The sequence below is a fragment of the Tasmannia lanceolata genome, unplaced genomic scaffold, assembly GCF_043159265.1.
Source record: "Tasmannia lanceolata isolate RefF3 unplaced genomic scaffold, GAP_Taslan_0.1 ptg000003l, whole genome shotgun sequence".
Classification (NCBI taxonomy): Eukaryota; Viridiplantae; Streptophyta; class Magnoliopsida; order Canellales; family Winteraceae; genus Tasmannia; species Tasmannia lanceolata.
Window position 1 is genome coordinate 4,856,034 of NW_027518680.1, and position 15,053 is coordinate 4,871,086.

Sequence of the window (15,053 nt, forward strand, 5' to 3'; positions counted from 1 at the left end):
CTTAGGTTATAACATCTTATTGCCTGGCATATCTCAGGATTTCCGTGGACAGTAACCTCGGAGCCAACAACATGCTATAGCTTAAGTATTCAAATTGTCAAAGATCGGTTGCAATTGGGATACGATTATGGATGCACTGGCCATTTTTCCAGGAAAATCTAAAGATCCTAAAATTTCTGTTTCAATGGATTAAGGAGTGAACATGTGACAAAATTTAAGGTTCTTTGGAAATTTTCACAATGATTTTTAATTAATTTCGAATTTTCAATGGATTTTATCAATTTTAAGCATATGAGTGATTTTACAAGTGAAATTATTGCAAACAAATTCGAAATGAGTTGAAATTTCTACAGCAGCAAGATATGATGAAATGTAGCTTACGGGAAGAGTTTTACAGATTTTTACATTAAGCTCATATTTAATTTCGATTTAACAATTGATTGACCAGATTGCACAAATAACACAGAAACCACTAGAAATATGAATCTAAATTCAATGAAATTTCTACAGTAATAAGATATAAGTAAAAATAACATACTGAGAAATTTTCATGAATTTTGGAAACCATTTACTATCAGTTTCAGATTTTTTAATTTTCAGACCAGATTATGAATTAACCCTACATCCCATATGAAAACAGATCCAAATCACTTGAAACTTTTACAGTAACTAGAAATGTGAGATTGAAGACTACTGTAAAAATTTTAAGAATTTTAGTTGTGATCTGATGTCAGTAACAATTCCTTCAAAAGCTGGTAAATTTCAAAGAAAGCATAAAATAATATACCAAACAAATTCTACAAATTCTCAAAATTTCATGGTAGAATGTACTGGTATCATATTAGTTTCCCACGAAATTTCATTAATTTTGGAATTCATTTAGTATATATTTTATTTTCGAAACACTCATGGAGATCATGATTTTGAGCATACATATTTAATTTTCAACTAAATCCAATTAAATACTAAAAATCATGCAAATATACCAAATAATTCTAGAAAAATCTAAAAATTAAGTACCTACCTGTGATCGAAATCCTCGTCGAATCCGAGAGCCGAAAAATTCGAAAATCGCACCGCCGCTTGATCCGCTTCCGCTTTCTTTCTCTTTTTCTTTGTTTTATTTTCTTTTATATTTTTTTTTATATGGAACAAGGGAGAGAGATGGGGAGAAACAAATAAGGAGAGAAAGTGGATAATGATAGTGTGAGAGTGAGAGAGTGAGAGATATTGAGGGAGGGAGATATTGAGGGAGAGAAAGAGAAAACTATCCAAAAACAATGTGTTGTTTTTCTCCTCTTTTCTTCCTCTCATCACCTCTCTTTATATAGTGAAAAACTTAGTGGAGAGGTGGAAATAAAAAATGAGAATGGTGGGTGTGGTGGAGAATAATGGAATATATAATGGTAATGGTGGGAATGGTGGTGGGAATAATGGAATATATAATGGTAATGGTGGGAATGGTGGTGGGAATAATGGAATATATAATGGTAATGGTGGGAATGGTGGTGGGGATAATGGAATATATAATGGTAATGGTGGGAATGGTGGTGGGGATAATGGAATATATAATGGTAATGGAGATAATGGTGGTGGGGATAATGGAATATATAATGGTAATGGAGATAATGGTGTTATTTTAAAGGGAAAAATGAAGTTAGTGGAAATGGTAGAGAAAGTTAAGTCATGCTAATGGTGAGTCCCACTTTGTGGGTTCCGCACAAGCGGGCCCCACATCAGCGGGCCCTACACAAGCGGGTCCCACATCAGCGGGTCCCACACAAACGGGTCCCACATCAGCGGGTCCCACACAAACGGGTCCCACACTAGCAGGTCCCACACTAGCAGGTCCCACACCAGCGGGTCCCACACAAACGGGTCCCACACCAGCGGGTCCCACATTCTCTTTTGCTCGGATTCTCATGAATAACCCTTCTCAATACTCAACGGAAAAAAAAATCAGAACATTGCAGGAATGACCAGAAAGATTTGAGAAAGCGTAAGGGACGAACACGGGAATGGAAAATACTGAAAAATTGACAGCGAAACCCTAATTTCTTTGTTGATCAAAGCAGAGCAAAATGGGGGTGTCTACAGATGCCCCTCTTTGGTAAAGATGACGTAGTCATCAAATACCAAAGTTAAAATGACAGAACCATTTTACGTAGCTTTAATCGACAAAAGACTCTACACAAAACGGAACTTAGACGCAAACATTTACTACCTAATGCAAGACCCTAAACGAAGTCCTAGAATTGGAATGCAATAATAATAAAAAACAAAATCCCGCTGCGGTGCCGCTCGACATCACATTTATATGATGTTCAAAGAGAAAAGACCATTTTTGAATGGACTCAGAATGAAATACCATATTTTTACGGTTTCCAAGGAAATGAAACATCACATTTGTATGATGCTCAAAGAGAGTAAGAAACCATAGTTGTATGGATTTGAAGAGAATGGAATACCGTATTTTTACGGAGTTCCAAGCAAATGAGGTATCATATTTGTATGATGCTCAAAGAGAATAAGAGAACGTAGTTGTATGGACTCGAAGAGAATGGAACACCGTATTTTTACGGAGTTCCAAGGAAATGAGGTATCATATTTGTATGATGCTCAAAGGGAATAAGAGAACATTTTTGAATGGACTCAGAATGAAATACCGTATTTTTACGGCTTCAATCTTCGGTTGAGATGAATTAATGAATTTGACAATGAAGAATTTGGAGATTTTTTCATGAATTTGAATTTGACGTAGAATTGGATTTGATGAATTTGGGGAATTTGAATTTGACGTAGAATTGGATTTGATGAATTTTGGGAATTTGAATTTGACGTAGAATTGGACTTGATGAATTTTGGGAATTTGAATTTAACGTAGAATTGGACTTGATGAATTTTGGGAATTTGAATTTGACGTAGAATTGGACTTGATGAATTTCGGGAATTTGAATTTAACGTAGAATTGGATTTGATGAATTACGGAATTCCAAGGAAATGAGGTATCATATTTGTATGATGCTCAAAGAGAACATTTTTGAATGGACTCAGAAGGGAATGGAATACCGTATTTTTATGGAGTTCCAAGGAAATGAGGTATCATATTTGTATGATGCTCAAAGAGAATAAGAGAACATTTTTGAATGGACTCAGAAGATAATGGAATACCGTATTTTTACGGAGTTCCAAGGAAATGAGGTATCCTATTTGTATGATGCTCAAAGAGAATAAGAGAACATTTTTGAATGGACTCAGAATGAATGAAATAACGTATTTATACGGATTTCAAACAAATGAGACACCATATTTATATGATGCTCAAAGTTAACTCAAGGACAATGGACTATCGTATTTATACGAATTCCAAGAAATGAGACATCACATTTATATGATGCTTAAAGAGAAGAGACCATTTTCAAATGAATTCAGAGATAATTTGAGCTTTGACATAGATTATCAGAGAAAAGGAACTGAAATCTCTAATTAACAACTTTGGAAGCAAATGATTCCATACCACCATGCAGCAAAGGTCTTTCAAGGCTTGAACATGAGATGCCACTTCATTAGCAACCTGCCCCAGTTTAAGGCCTTCTAACCTTCTTCTATTCATTGACCAGAGATCATTCTTGCAACGATTTTTCACCATTCATGACAGTCGCACCTTTTCCAAGTTTCTCGGAATCTGTTAATGAACCTGCCTTCAGAGTAATTGCACCCTACAACAATTCTTTAAAATAGCATTTGTAAATTTTTCTAAAAATAGAACCACAGACATTGGTAATAAAAAGACAAAATAAGAAAGATTACTCAAGTGATCTCGTGATGCTTCTGACTTATCAGTATTTTCTTTTGGGTTAGGTTAGCCTCTTTTAAAGAATGTTTCTCCACTGATAAACATCTTAACTTATTTTTTAAGACAGTGATACTTCATATATCCTTCTATCAACTTTCGGATTGTTTTGAAATTAATGCCCTTAGTTTCGGGAATCATTGTTATTTTTGCCTGACCTACTGAGAGTTCAGAGGTCGATGTAATTCTTCTGGCGTGAACCCCATCTTACCACGACCAAGTATTCCTTTTTAGATTTTCAACTTGGCGGACCGTTCAACCTTAACTTTTGCCTGAATCGCCTTTTCAGGTTTTTGACTCAGCAGGCTACCCCCTTAACTTTTGCCTAAGCTGCCTTTTCAGGTTTTCAACTTAGCAGGGGAATGATCCTAAATTTTGCCTAGATCGCCTTTTCAGGTTTTCAATCTAGCGGATCTTCAAGCTCCATTCTCTTTTTTTTTTTTTTTTTTTTTTTTTTTACTTGAACACCAAAAGGACTTTACAGGTGAGGTAGAGCTTTTCAAAAAATGGCTTAAGGTTTTGCAAGAGTTTCAACCGAACCTGTGAACAGGTTGCCTACGTATCCCAGTGTAGGAATCAGGTCATGCGTAGTTCAGGGGAATGCCCCTAGTACATTGGGTTTTGAAGGAAAATTTTATGTAGGCTCAAAAGGGTTTGCAAAAGGTTATATATTTTTTGATTTTGGGTTATGAATTTGGGTTTTATTCGGCCAAAAGACGGCCTTCTGGTGTTCAAGCATAGAACCTCTTGAGTTGATCAAGATTTGTTGGTTCCGGCAATATTTCTCCATTTAAATTACGGAGCTTGACGGCTTTTCCAGGTAAGATTTGGTCCACGATGTATGGCCCTGACCAATTAGGCTTGAATTTGCCTCTTGGGTCAAACACTGGTGCTCGGTTTTCTTTTAGAACAAGGTTGCCTTCTTCGAGATCTCTGATTTTAACCTTTTTATTAAAAGCCCGGGCTATTCTGCGCTGATAACCCTGCACATGGTAAAGCGCTTTTAACCTCTTTTCATCTAGCATATTCAGCTCTTTATATCTGGCGTCTGCCCATTCATTTTCTGGCAACTTGACTTCAGCCAATACTCGGAGCGAAGGTACACGAATCTCTACAGGTAGCACTGCTTCCATACCATAAACAAGAGAGTAAGGGGTTGCCCCAGTTGAAGCTCTAATTGATGTTCTGTAAGCCCACAAGGCGTACGGCAACTTATTCGACCAATCCTTATAAGTTTCTGACATCTTGCTAATGATAGTCTTGACATTTTTGTTTGCAGCTTCCACTGCTCCATTTGTCTGCGGCCGATAAGGTGAGGATTTGTGATGCTTAATCTTGAACTCTTCGCAAAGAATGATAACTTCTTTCTTGAAATGAGATCCGTTATCTGAGATAAGTTCATGGGGAATCCCATATCTGCATATGATGTTGGTTCGTATGAATTTAGCAACTGATGCGGATGTAAGCTTTGCATAAGAAGCGGCCTCAACCCACTTAGTGAAGTAGTCAATTGCAACGAGTATGTACTCGTGACCACTGGATGACTTAGGGGAAATTTTGCCAATAATGTCAATTCCCCAAACCGAAAACGGCCAAGGAGAAGTAAGAGAATGCAATTCGGTAGGTGGTACATGGATGAGATTCGCATGTATCTGACATTTATAGCATTTCTTCACAAATGTGTGACAATCTGCTTCCAATGTTGGCCAATAGTACCCCAGACGTAGGATCTTCTTTGACAACATCTTCCCATTCATATGAGGTCCACACACCCCTTCATGAACATCTGCGAGAATTTCTTCTGCCTGATCTTCAGTGACACATAAGAGTTGAATTCCGTCGAAGGACCGTCGATACAGCTCTCCTCCACAAATGACAAAGTTAGCCGCCAATCTCTGCAAAGTCCTTATCTCCTTATTCGACGCCTCATTGGGATGCCCCTGGCCCGAGATGTAGTTCTTTATGTCCGTATACCATGGTTTACCATCGGGACATCTTGCAGCTATCTCTATAGCATCAACATATGCAGGAGCCCATTGCTCTTGAACCGTGATGGGCCTCATTTTCATATTGTGAGGTATGTCAATCATAGAAGCTAACGTCGCTAAGGCATCGGCGAATCTATTCTTCAACCTTGGCAAATAACTGAAAGTGATGTGCTGGAATTGCTTAGCGAGAATATCCAAGTATTCATGATATGGCAGCAACTTTTCTTCTTTGGTTCTCCATTCTCCTTGGGTTTGGCAAATGATTAACATTGAATCTCCATATACGTCAAGATTCTCTATGCCTAAGGCCAATGCTGCCTCAAGCCCAACAATGCATGCTTCATACTCTGCCATATTGTTGGTGCAATTGAATTGTAACTTAACTGCAAGGGGAACATGCTCATTTCGGGGTGACACAAGCAATGCCCCTACTCCTTGCCCTGTTTGGTTTGCTGCTCCATCAAAATAGAGGGTCCAACCAGTTTCTGGATATTCATCTTCTACCATCATGATCTCTTCATCTGGGAACATCGTCTTGAAAGGCTGATTTTCTTCTCGGGGTGCTTCTGCCAATTGTTCAGCAATGACTCGGCCCTTTACTGATTTTTGGGTTACATGGGTGATGTCAAACTCAGACAACAACAATAACCATCTGGCAGTCCTGCCTGTCAAGGCTGGTTTTTCAAAGAGATATTTCAGAGGATCCATCCTTGACAGGAGCAAGACCTTATGTGATAAAATGTAATGCCTGAGTCGCTGAGTAGCCCAAACCAAGGCTAAGCAGGTTTTTTCTAGGACAGTATACTTCTGTTCATACTCCAACATCTTCTTGCTAAGATAATACACAGCCTTTTCATGCTTGGTTTCTGGATCTTGCTGCGCTAACATACAACCCATTGTGGTTTCTGTTACTGACAAATAAAGCAGCAATGGATGTCCCGGTATCACTGGTGCTACTATCGGTGGTTCAGACAAACTTTGCTTTATCTTTTCAAAGGCCTGCTGACATTCCTCTGTCCATTCTTTGGAAGAGTTCTTCTTTAAGAGCTTAAAGATAGGTTCACAAGTTGATGTCAGATGAGCGATGAATCGCCTTAGGAACTGTATCCTTCCTAGGAATCCCCGAATTTCCTTCTCGGTTCTAGGCGGCGGCATCTCCTGGATAGCCTTAATCTTCTGAGGATCCACCTCTATACCCCTTTGACTCACCATGAATCCTAACAACTTACCAGAGGTAACCCCGAATACACACTTGCTAGGATTCAGGCGAAGCTGGTATTTGAGTATTCTTTCAAAGAACTTCTTGAGGTTCGGGATGTGATCCCTCCTTTCCCTAGCTTTTACAATCATATCATCGACATAAACTTCGACTTCTCTATGTATCATGTCATGGAGTAAGGCTGTAGCTGCTCTTTGATACGTCGCACCAGCATTCTTAAGACCAAATGGCATTACCCGATAGCAATATGTCCCCCATTGTGTAATGAACGAGGTCTTAGCCATGTCCTCGGGTGCCATCTTAATTTGATTGTAGCCCGAGAAACCATCCATGAAAGATAGTAATTCATGCCCGGCCGTATTGTCCACCAAGATATCGATATGTGGTAGAGGGAAATCATCTTTTGGACTTGCCTTGTTCAAATCCCTAAAATCTACACACATTCTCACCTTTCCATCTTTCTTCGGTACAGGTACTATATTTGCGAGCCATTCTGGATATTCCACCACTTGCAGAAATCCAGCATTCAACTGCTTAGTAACCTCTTCTTCTACTTTCAGGACCCACTCAGGCTTCATTCTCCTTAGCTTCTGCTTTTTAGGTTTAATCCCAGGCAACAAAGGTAGCTTGTGTTGAACAATGTCTTCGCTCAACCCGGGCATATCTTTGTAGGACCAGGCAAAAACTTCTTTATGTTCCTTAAGTAGGTTTATTAATTCATCGCGCTCTTCAGATGATAGAGTATTTCCAATTCGTATTTCCTGTATTAAATCTTCTGTTCCGATGTTTATAATTTCGATTTCATCTTTAAGAGGCTGGGCTCGGCGCTCCTCCTCTTGTTTGAGCATATGCTGTAATTCAAAGGGAGTTTCGTCGATCCCCTCTTCCTCGTCTGAGGAGGGAGTGTTATCATTATTATTAAAGTCAGAAGCAAACACAGAGACATACTGAGAATCAGATTTCATTGAATTGAAAGAAGTTACATCATTATCATTGGACTCATCCTGAACAGGCTCAGGATTCACATAGTAAATAAACTCAGAAAATGACTCGCCTGGACTAGGCACTGACACCGATTCACTCGACTTGACTAGACTTGACTTAGCAATATAATAAGGTGGAAAAACATCAGAACTCCAGTTTGAAAGATTTTCTGTTGCAGGTGCAATCTGACTCTGAGGTTCAGTAAAGGTATCATTACTCTGAATAACTGCCACCAGCACATCTTCACAGTCAGTCTCTTCTTGCTTTTTAGAATGATCTAAAACGGGCAACTCCTGACAAACAACATCAGGCACATCTTCTTCGAACAAAGACCCCAACATATCTGGCTCAAGGCAGACTATCCAATCCTCAACAGTTTTTTCAACACAATATACCGGCGGTTCTGTTTCTGGGAGAGCAAGGCCACTGAATATTTCAAAACCCGGTATCATGATCCCTGTTACTGAGTCATACCATGGTTCAGAAAACCCATAGTATGGAGAAGTCTCACCTTCTTTGATAAAGTGACCATTCATTGATAAGGAATATGGAGTCATCGGGAGTATCCTTCCAGTGCGGCGGATTTCTTCCTTCAATTTCAACAATTCTTTCATGGATTCCTCCTCCTCCTCAGTAGGTATATACCCAAGACCGAAAGCTCCAGAGTTTGCTTTGATTGGGCGCCAGTGAGACGCTTTGCTTGGATCACGGCCTAAATTCATACCCGGAAAGTAGTTCATTTTTCTCATCATCTTGGCAACCACAGGACTGATGGCAAAAGGCAAATACAACTCCTCCCGAGAGGCATCTTCATAGGAAATAGCAGTAACATCGAATGCGAAACCATTCAAGTTGTAATCATCTGCTTTTGTAACTGGAAGAATCCGAGTTTCTCCTGTTATCTGCCCTATTTCTGGCTCTTCGTCGCCTCTGACAGTGATCAATTTTCCTTCTTTAATGAACTTCAGTTTTTGATGAAGGGTTGAGGCAACAACACCTTCCTTATGCAACCAGGGTCGTCCCAGAAGTATATTGAACGAGGCTTTGATATCAATAACTTGAAATTCCACCTCAAATTCTTGACCGCCTATAACGATCCTGGTGGTAAGGACTCCGACCACATTTCTGCGGGTATTGTCATATGCGAGGATACCAAGGGTTGATTCGGCAAAATCAGTGGGACCGAAACCCAAGGTAATGGCAGTTCTTAATGGACATACATTCAACGCGGATCCATTATCTACCAGCACAGACGGTACTTTCTTGCATTCGCAAACAACAGTGACATGAAGAGCTCTAGCATGATTCCGACCTTGAGGAGGCAGCTCCTGGTCTGAGAAACTAATGGCCCTGGTGGCGTGTGTCAGAGCGACAACTTCAGCTAGTTGCTCTGGAGATATTTCTGAGGACACCTGTGTGGTATTCAGTTCTTTCAACACAGCCTCTCTGTGTTTCTTCGATGCTATCAACAACCCCCAAACAGATATGACAGCCTGAGTTTTCTTCAACTGCTGAACAACTTCATCATCTGGGTCCTTCACGTATTGCGGGTCCTCTCCTCGAGCCAATGCCCCTGGATTTTCGACTCTTAATTCAGCAGGTTTGAAAATTCTTCCACCCCTTGTCACATGTCTGACTTCATCCAATTCTGGCTCACCATAGGTGATAATTTGAGGGACTTGTGGCTCATAGGTGATTACCAAGGGAGGTACAGACTCCCTCAGGTATGATTCATCACAGAAGATGATTTCGGGTTCAGAAATGGGTTCTAAAGCACATATGAGGGTGAGAGGGTCAAACTCAGGATCTCCTATGGTTATGGCATTAACGGCAGCGGGAGGATTAGCATGACCAGGTAGCGGGTTTTGGGTAACATTGGGTCTTGGTTGGAATGCAATGACTTTCTCATCAATAAGTTTCTGGATTCTGAATTTCAAGGCGATGCAATTGTCTGTAAGATGACCAGGACCCCTGTGATACTCACAGTGTAGGTCGGCTCGCCAATTGGCAGGTAAAGGATTGGGGGGAGGCCGGGTGGCAGGTAGGGTTATGCGACCTGAAGCCAGACACTGCTTAAGCACCTCCGAAGATGGAATGGGAAGAGGAGTAAATTCTACCCGGGCTTGTTGCCGAGGTGCGGTCGCAGGTTGAGCATAGTCCATTACTAGAGGTTCCTGGGATTTAGAGGATTGAGCATTGGAATGGGAGATACTACTGACTTGGGCTGGTGGGGATTTTTTGAAATCTCTAGGATTTGGGTTGCTACGGTTGAATACACCTTGAGCCATAGCCTCCTCTATCTGGGTGCCAGCCACAATGAAGTGTTTGAAGTCTGGATAGTATTGCAATGACATGTGATACTGGAGCTGGGGGGAAATATTTTTCATGATTATCTGGACTTGCTCCTCCTCAGACGGGCGCTCCATCATCTGAGCTGCTATTCTCCTCCATCTTTTCACAAAAATCAGAAAGGATTCTCTCGAGTCTTGTTTTGTTCTCTCTAAATCCTTTCTGGTGATTTCTGTCCCATCATCATATTTGAACTGCCTGATGAATTGCTCGCCGATATCCTTCCATGTCCTGTAACGAGTCTTGTCCAAGACCATGAACCATCTCCTAGCAACCTTGGTTAGGGAAACTGGGAACAATTGAGCCATTTGCTCAGGAGATAAGCCTTGAGGCTGACACATGATGGTGAACATTTGTAAATGTGTGATTGGACAACCCACACCATCATATTTGTCGAAATCGGGCATTTGAAAATTAGCAGGAAGGCGGATTTCGGGAAATAGAGTAAGATCACTGGGATTGAAACTACCCTGGTCTTGAAACTGAATGTCTTGAACTTTTCTGGTAAGAGTCTCTAATTTCTCCATAACAGACTTATCAACCATGGACTGAGAAGGTCTACTGCGATTCTCGCTATACTGCTCTTTTTCCAAATCTTCTTCGGTTTTATCATGGATATTGATGAACACTGGCTGGACAGGTGCTGCTGAAGTAGCTGCTTGGTGCACAGGCCCTTTATCCTTGGACAACGATTGTCCGAACTTCTCAGAAAGTTGAGCCTTGATAACTTGGTTCTCTTCCTTGAGTTCTTGAAGCTGCCGGAGAATCAAGGTAAGAGTATCGGTGATAGCAGCGAGTGGAGGACTGTCCTGGTTTTCTGCCATTGGTGAGGATGAGGACGGGAAAGAATGAGATGCTGGGGTTCTCAGAGAAGGTGGCGGGGATACAGATTTCCTCTGTAATCGAGAAGAGACCCGAACCCAAGGAGTATTAGGGTTAGCTATGGTGTCTACGGCCCTGTAATATTTGAAAGACATATTTAAAATCAGAAAGAAGTAGACACTGATGTATGCATAGACGAAGATACTGAAAGAAAAAGGTGAACTTTTATTGATAGATCATTAAAGCTTGAGTACATGGTTCGATCTTTCAAAGATAGACTGATAAGAGAAAACATGACATTAAGCACTCTTTCTAGACTTCTTCTTTGGACGACTATCTTCCTCAACTGACTCCTTGAAAGATTTGATGACTCGAACATCCCAAGCAGATGAAACGGCTTTGACAATCTTGGGCTTGAGATCCTCAGGCGGATAGAAATGACGAAGGGGAGGCACAATGGATTGCTCCCTTCCATACTGACGCTGAATCCTGGCAGGAATATAAAAGGAAGTCTTTTTGAGGCCAAGAAGGCGAACGTAGTTAGCTTCTCCAGTATTGAAGACAGCTTCTTGGATTCCAGGGATTTGCCAATAAATCTGATCTTCATGGCGAGAACTCAACCACTCAGCCCAATCGCCTTTATGATTGAAAGAAACATCATGACGCCATTCACTGAAGGTGTATAACGTATGATCAAAATGCACAGGAGCTGCAATTTTTAGCTTGTGGCATAACCACACGTGAAGTAATGCAGGACATCCTGAGAAGGACCCAACAAAAGATCGAACATAAGAGCCTGGACCTGAGCTGGCACGAAGACGAGCCATCTCATCCAATCCATTGAAGGTTTCTGCAAGCATAGTAGGAATTGGATTGGCGCCACGATCCATCTGATCAACGAGGTCCAAGAGAACAGCTGACGCACAGCGAGAAGGCTGGACAGTGAGGAACCTAGCAAAGGAGCAGAATCTCAGAGCGCGACCTCGGGCTTTTTGAATATCAACAGCACCAATATGCCCAACAGGAGGGTAAATGTCAATCAGTTGTTGCATGGACACTTCCTGGTCTTTGATGAAAGAGTTCATGGATTCATCTGGATTATTCATCAAGCGAAGGAACAAAGGACGATAATCCGACACGTAAGATGGCTTCACCAGAGGGCCATCTACAGGATATTCCAATAAGGCACACCATTCTTCAAAGGTGGGACACATTTCTTGGTTGCCAAAACGGAAGACATGATGATCGGGATCCCAACACTCTGATGCAGCATAGAGTAATCCCCAATCGAGCTTGATGGTGGCCACGTAACCGAAGAGATTTTTCTCTTGCTCACTTATGGCATAGATATGGGATTCTCTTAATGTACCACGGATCCAATCAAGAATTGTACGAGTAGACATGGTGTCTGTAAGCCAGGAGAAAGGATACAGGGATAATCAGGATTACATGAACATGAGATTAGGATGAGTTCCTACCAATATAAAGGAAGTATGGATACTCGATCGAATCAGATAATATAAGATTAAAAATCGTACGATCGAGATGAGATGAGATAGCATAAGATTGCTTTCAACGGATGGATCATGAATGACTAATCCTATGAGATCTTTGGAAATGAATGGGATTTAAATCCTAACCCCAAAGGGAAAGTTTTTTAATCTTTGCACATTTTATCAGTGTTACCTGAAGGCATCAACCCTAATCCTAATCTAGCGGAGTGGAGAGAGGATCTCGACTCATGACTTTGTTTGTGTACCTAGGACCGATCGTAGCCATTAGAAGATGGTCTACGGCCTAATCTAGACACAAATAGGTAGGATATCCTAAACTAGGCTCACACACGTGATGCACATGTGTTCGTATACTACATGCATGTGTGGGTTAATCTAGGGGTAAGGCCAAGAGTTCCCTTAGCGCGAATCCCTGTTCGATATACTGTACCAGTGTCCGGCGTATCAGTACGTGAACAAGAGATCCGTTTACGTACCATAAAGGTACTAGGCTAAGGGTGGAATGCTTCTCTAGCACAGAGGCACCAGGTGATGAAATCCCAGTCAACCATGCTAGATAACACTCCGGGTTCCTAAAATAGGACGTGGGTGCATGTGAGATGCAGGGGTTTAGATGAAAGTGATGTAAGTGTGTGCAATAAGTTCGCGCAATATATGATGCCTTCAGGTTTTGTTAGATTAAGTTTGAGTATATGTGATGAGAAAATAAAGCATACAAACTAATCTAACAAGCATAAAAGAGATAGAGTTTTCATGAGCCAGTTAAAATAGATTCAAATGAGTTATCCTTTGGAATTGTAATGAAGTTAGGTGGTCCCCAGCAGAGTCGCCAGACTGTGGGACATGATCCCGCGAGAGGGGCGTGGGGCGCGAGCCGCCGCGCGCTCTCCTTTGGTCTCTCGTACCCACGCGATTGGCGTGTGCATTTTATTATTGATTCGTCTTTCCTGTGAACTTGGGATCACTAAGGCAATCCGAATTCCACACGAAAGAGACTGACAGAGTCGCCACCTAGATGTGGGATCTAGGACCCATAATTAACCAGAAATCTAGACTCGCTACCTGGTTACGAGAATGGAAGGTATGGGGAGTTATCCACCACATGCACCATTCTTGTCCGATAATCGGTCTTCGATTCCAAAAGCTAACTCTTTTAAATTTATTTTAAATGGCTCATTCAACTCTATGTTAATGTGCGAACTAAGTGACATGCATCCTAGAATCTAATTTCAATGTGAATCCTAGATGTGTATCTTGATTTATTAATTTGTCTGGATTCATTCTAAGTGAAAGTTCTCCTAGAATTCTAATTTCATGGAAAACCCTAACTGATTTGATTAAGTATTTACAAGAAAATTAATATACAAAACACCACAATTTGTTTGTGGTGCCGACTCGCGGGTGGTATGCCATCAGACATCCAAGCTGCCTACGTACCCAAGCCTTACTGGGATCAGAGTCGACGTAGTTCGGTGCACCTAAGCTAAGCTATATATGCCTAACTCAACTAGGACACCGACTTAGACGGATTTGACTGTTTCAACAGTTTTAAGAGGAATTATTTAATTCAAGTTGAGGATTTTATTATCTTAGGATTTCATCTAAGATGCTATATGATTCTTATCTGAATGCAAGTTGTCCCTTAGACTAATGCAGGTTTGCCTACATCCTAGTTTACTAGGCTTGTCTTAAGGAAAGATTGGGTGACTAGTGTAACTAGACCTATGGTACGGTTGCTATACATAGCAAGCGTCCGTGATGAGGCTGGACTCCTAACTCTAGGACTCCCTAAAATTTAGGACACGACACAACACTAGTGTTCCTAAATTGGGCTCTAATGGTTCTTAGATTGGAAACCATAATCCAATGGTTCCGAAAGACTCGAGACAAATCAATTCAAATTCTTGAAGTTAATTAATTTCAGATTTCATGGATTTTCGATTTATGGACACTTGAGGATTACCAATGGTTCTAGGGTTCACCAATTTCGGCCCAGAATAGCATCCAAGGAAGGGAATCGTGCGTTCTTTCCTTGCGCAATTTAATACTTAGGTTATAACATCTTATTGCCTGGCATATCTCAGGATTTCCGTGGACAGTAACCTCGGAGCCAACAACATGCTATAGCTTAAGTATTCAAATTGTCAAAGATCGGTTGCAATTGGGATACGATTATGGATGCACTGGCCATTTTTCCAGGAAAATCTAAAGATCCTAAAATTTCTGTTTCAATGGATTAAGGAGTGAACATGTGACAAAATTTAAGGTTCTTTGGAAATTTTCACAATGATTTTTAATTAATTTCGAATTTTCAATGGATTTTA